The sequence below is a fragment of the Scomber scombrus genome, chromosome 24 (genome assembly GCF_963691925.1).
Source record: "Scomber scombrus chromosome 24, fScoSco1.1, whole genome shotgun sequence".
Taxonomy (NCBI): Eukaryota; Metazoa; Chordata; class Actinopteri; order Scombriformes; family Scombridae; genus Scomber; species Scomber scombrus.
This window is the reverse complement of record NC_084993.1, coordinates 1,426,660-1,432,659: the sequence shown is the minus strand read 5'-3', so window position 1 is coordinate 1,432,659 and position 6,000 is coordinate 1,426,660.

Here is a 6,000-nt window from a genome sequence, read left to right as displayed (position 1 = left end):
AATTAAAGGACAGGTTCACAATTTTTCAAAATTAAACCAGCAGTCAGGTGTTCACATGAACGGTGAAAGAGGTTTTCCTCTCTGTAATCATTCCTCTTGTTCATACTGACTATTAAAAAATCTTCAAATGCCAAGGCAGTTCTGCTAGATGCCTCTAAATTGTACACACTGGCCCTTTAAAGTGAATTTAACGAACAGTCTGTTAAACCTCCATCATTTACATTAAATACCAGATACAGAAATACAGTATAATATACCAGGGCTACTCAAATACAAGTCTTACAGGTCCATTTACTATATTTCCACCCTATCAAAGGTCCAGTAAAGGTGCGTTACTTAATATTTCACTACAAGTTCTCCAGCATTTCTGTGTTAAAGAGAGATCTGACACAGTGGTGAGTTCACTAGTGAGTCCAGTTCAGCATTGAAAATTAATTTACAGTTATTCTCAGTCTTGATATCACAGATTCAGCTGGATCAGTTTTGTTTCTTATCTCCGAGCTCCAGGAATAGTTTAGATCAAAGTCAGCGTGTTTGATGTTGTCGGGTGTTTTTTCACAGCTCTTCATTATGGAAACTGTTTACGTGTGGTGGCGTCACAGATGTGCAGATAGAAGAAGATTCAGAAACAGGGTGGAAGTTTTTGGCACAACTTCAGATACTTCCAAGATGCATGGAGAAGGAAAAAAAGTCAAACAACACTTAGGAGATTAACGTGTTTCAGCTTGTGGCCTTCATAAAGGTTTATATAGAGTATTTAACCCTCACATCATGTTCATAATCTCGTTCTTTACAGTATCTTCCCCTCGTAAAAAGTGTCTATACCTAAATGTTGAAGCACAGATGTGTTTAAAAAGCATGAGAGTGTATTTTTTAGCTTTTACACCACTAAACATCTCCTATCACACAATATCATGTCCTATGATATTTATGGAACTGTGGGGTTTATTGTATAACCATTAGAGCCATCAGTCTTCACTGCTACATCATAAAAAGAAATCCTCATAACTACTATCTAAAACTATTAACTATTCATTTCACTAAAACACATGGCAATAGCTACGGCTGATCCGGTTAAAAAACTGAAAAAATTCAAGATTCATATATTCATCAGCCAATGGGAAATCCACCAAATTGGGTTTGGGTTAATGGTCATGTGACTTCATGCCAATCATTGTCCCAGACGGGCATATAGGCAGGAGGAAGGTATCCAATAAATAAACATGGGTGACACCATATGTGGTCAATGAACCATCTAAATACCCTATATAATGCTGCTTATAATGTAATTTACAATGAACCTGATGAAGGCAACAAGCCGAAACGTGTTGGTCTGCTAATAAAGTTCTCCTGTTCCACAAGTGTTGCTGGAGCTTTGGTTTTCTTCGGATAGTGAGATTTAGGTGGATTTATCTTCACTCACCAGCCAAAAAAAACTAAATCTATTGAGTAGCTGTTAGAATTTGAACATTCATTAGTCATTTAGCCTGCAGACGAATAAGTTGAGGCTGCAGTCGGGAAAAGAACAGAAAGTGTATTGAAGTGACGACTGTCTGCAAAGAAAGGCATCATCAGATAAGGCTACAATTCCTCCACTTTTCTTTCATCTCTGACCGCATCTACAAAGGCGATACTGGTACTTCTGTCTGACCATAAATTTAAGTTCAAACGTAGTACTAAGATCATTATTTTAATTTGATTTATTTGAAAGGGTCAGTTTGAAGTTATTTTGTAACAGAGTTGAAGATAGTGGCTACCGCATTTGATAAATCATCTTATTCACTATGTTAACATCACATCCAGCAGGCTTATCTCTGATCTCAGCTTGTTATAGATCAGCAGACAGATCTCGCTGGCCTTATCGCTCCTATCAACCCCGGGCAGGAGAGAGCTGTTTTCTCTTTGTGATGTTTTTTTTATTTTTAGCGAGTTCAGTGTCAAAGAATGTGCTTGGAAGTTGGTGAAGGGGGATGTTGTGCCAAGGCTCCAGGGGTTAGTTTAATGCCAGCGTTTACAAAGAAGACTGATCTATGAGCTGGTTGTCCACACGCTGACCCTGAGGCGGTCTATTCGCGGAAAATGTCAACATCCCCAAAACAGATTAAAGTTACCAAAGCAGTTGAACCCCTTCAGGCTGCAGGTTTTAGCTGAGCCGTGTATTCAGTGATAACAATAAAACAAGTTCACAGATTCCAATTAAAAGTTCTGCTTCAGCACCTATTTTGTGCAAACATGAAATATAATAAGTAGATTAATTTTGGAATGTTAAAATATCAGTTTAGAGATTTGTACTGTTGCCATCAGCTATAGTAAATGGCAAGTAATATGCTTTAATTGTCTTATTGTGTATATTTCTAATATCCCAGCCAGCATGTCCATGTGGGCCCCATAGAGATTTAATTTGGGCTGCGATATGGGTCCCAAGTGCGATTTTCTGCAGTTTCCATGGTGACCCACCTGTGTTTGCCCATATGGGCTTCAAGTGGGTTCTGACTGGGTTTCAGATGGGTCCCAACTGAGTAAGTTACACATGTGGGGCCAATACAATTTGCCCTGTTAATGCCCATGCCCGCTTAGCCCACTTACAACCCTTATGGGGCTCATACAGTCGGCCCATGTGGGATTCACATGTGGGGCCCATGTTACTGAAATCATGTAGGAACCGCAAAATGTGCCCAGTTCAAGCCCACTCAGTACCCATGTAGCCCACATTTAACCCAGGTGGGTCCCACATGGACATGCTGGCTGGGTAACTGTAAAAACTGTGATTAAAAGTCAAAATTTCATTCATATTTAAAAATATCTTTATATTTACTTAATATATATATAAAAATCTGACAAAAATATTTAGATTTACTAAATATCTGACAAATAATATACCTAATCTAAGTAATTTAATAACTGTAATCAGTATTGAAGGACTTTAAAGTAAGTCTTGATTTCAGCTCATAGATAATGACAAAATAGCTTAACTTAATATTGAACTATTAGCATGTCTCCCAATGACTTTCAATTATGCAAAATGCTAAAATAATATTAAACATCTTCAAAACCTTTTTTAAAAGTTAGGTGACTAATAAGAAGAGCGTCAAACAAAAGAAAACAAAAAGGTATATAGCGGCGTCTCCCACAGGCCTTGCTTCTTTCTTTTTTTACCTTTTCCTTTTGGCTCGAGCTCCTCATAATTCTTTTTTTTAATCAGCTTTCGTTGTCATGGAGATTTATTAAAGGTTTGAACCTGTTCTCCGCTTGCTTCCTGTGAACCAGCTCTTGCAAATTTGTTCCGGAGTGAAACTAATTCCGTGTGACATCATCAATTCCAGATTATTTGGAAGATGTCATAAGGAAAGCCTTCAGGGAAACAGTTTGCACATTCAAACCCTCACATTCAGTGTCTTTGTCTCAGTTCAACATCAACATGTAACTTCTCCTCGCCGAAGCGGCACGCAGCAAACAACAGCAATAATGGCAGCAGGAAACGCCTCGAGCCTGGATTCCCGTGTGAGGTCCTACACAAAGAGCTGGGTGTCCGAGGTCAGTCAGAAACTGGAGGCCCATAAGATGAAGCTAATGATGAGCACCCCTCATGAACGAGCCGGCATAAAGAGCAGTATTGAGACCCTGAGTACTGTACTCGAGCAGCTCCAGGGTAAGAAAGAAATTGAAATATACTGTAGAGGAGCAGAGGAGATGAGGGAGGAGATCATAGCTCTGAAAAAGAAGCTGGAGGAAACTAGAATCAAGCACAGGGACTCTGCTAACATGCTGCATGTCTCTAATAAAATCATCAAAGACCTTAAACTCCAGCTTGAAGTAGCTCGTGTGAAGCAAATGCAGTCTACAGTGGAAGTAGAAAGGAGCATGAAGCACCTCCACCAACAGTTAAAGCACGTCCAGTGCAGCTCTGCCGCCATACTGAGCGTGCAAACCGCCATCAATAAAGACCTCACGTCCAAACTGGAGCAGGCCAAGAAGCAGCTGCAGCAGCCCTGTCAGAGTGCTGCAGATGATCCAAAGCTGCAGCTGCATAAATCCAAAGAGAAGGGGGAGAAGCAGCCCTGCAGCGTGCAGGAGGACGAGGCAGCTGGGCCACACGTAGAGGAGAAGCTTCGGGAGGTGAGAAGAGATACGAATCTGTGTGCCAAGCAGGAGACACAGATTAAAGTAATGGAGAAGGTTCATGAGACAGACAGGAGTGTGCAGAGTCTGAGCACTGACACACCTGTTTTAGAGCTGCAGGAAAAAGCTCCAGAGAAGAAGAAGGAGGAAGAGTCTAAACCAGACCTGCATGATGAGGAGCAGAAAGTAGTTCGCTTCACTATCAGTCAGTTAAAGACGTTTTTCAACAACTCGGCCAGGGAGGCTTGGGAGGTGCACGAGGCTGAGAGGAGCAAGCAGAGAGTGGAGATCTCCAAGCTCACGGCCGCCGTCAGGTGTGCAAACGAGCAGCTGGAGGTCCAACGTCAAGAGTCCGCCAGAGTCCTGCAACAGAAGGAGCAGAAGTGGGCGCAGAGTTTAAAAGAAGCCAACAGGAGGAGACACTGGTTCCTCCGGGCTTTCCCATCTGCCTCTTAATAAATCAGCCCAGAAGTTTAAGGTTGGGGGTTGGGTTGAGAATGAATGAAGCTCAAAGATGTGTACCCAGCTGGCTGTTAGTGAGACTTAAAAAAAGAAAACAAAAATAAAAAAATATGAAGCAGAAGAAAGTGTTTGATGCTGGTTTTAAAGATGTGTAAACTTCTGAATCAACTACAGACATGACTCATCACTCGTATTCACATCAATCTCAAAACCCAAAGTTACTTCAAACGGTTCTTTTATTGGTGCTCGAAGAAAAAAGATTAGCAGATTGTGAAGTTGACTCATTACTGTGAATCCCATAAAACCAATGAGAGTAAATCATCAAAACAATTGTTCAGTATTTGCTCGCAGTCTCACATCCACCAACGTACACGACCACACCATGCTTATAAAGTGAAGTAGTGTAATCAGTCATAGATCCTTAAATTCAAATCTTGTCCAGAACCGAGTATTAGTAGGTTAGTAGTATAGATGAAACTCACGATACTCATCCCCATAATGAACAAAGGAATATGAGTTTAGTCTTTTGTATGGAGGAATGTGGGGGATTAAAGAAAGTTCTCCTGAGGCACCAAAAACTGCCAGAAACACCTCTAATAATTTCAGTTTAAGAACATTTTGAGATATTTTAGGATGTCCACATTTCTTCAGTTTTATTTCTAGTTTCTGATCCAGTTGGTTGTGTTTTTAGCACCTCTGAGCTCCTTCTTGCTTCTTGGTATTTTAATTTTAAGGAGGTAAAAAAAGGTGCAGCTGGTCTACTTATTCTATCGTGAAGTGAACCGGTTTCTCCAGCTGGCTTTACTCCACATGGCAGCGATTCTTTGCCATCATCCATGCAGCGCTGCAAAATTCATGAATGATACATAAACTCTTTGTCCCGTGAGAGAGGAGCATATTATTACTGTGTTTCTGTGTGTGTGAGTGGAAGTATATCAGTGATAGGAGGCAGACTCACTGAAGTAACACACAGTGTGAACAGTTAGCTGGAATCTGCTGTTAAAATCACTCAAATAGCGACACCTTTTTATACCTTTTGACGTCTTTACAAAAAGCAGTGTGTAGTCGGCTCACGTTTCAGATGTCTATGAGTTGTTAACAGCTCCACTAAATACTGATTTTTCCCTATAAACTTCTCACATGCTTTCATTTCAATAAATATTCAAATGATCCAATATTTCAGCAAAAATCAAAGATTAGAGAAAAAGTCCAAAAACTGAAAACACATTTGTGTATCAGAACTTAGTTTTGTACTGCAGTACTTTTACTGTAATACTGCATACTACATCACTCATAATACTGCAGTACTTTTACTGTAATACTGCATACTACATCACTCATAATACTGCAGTACTTTTACTGTAATACTGCATACTACATCACTCATAATACTGCAGTACTTTTACTGTAATGCTGCAT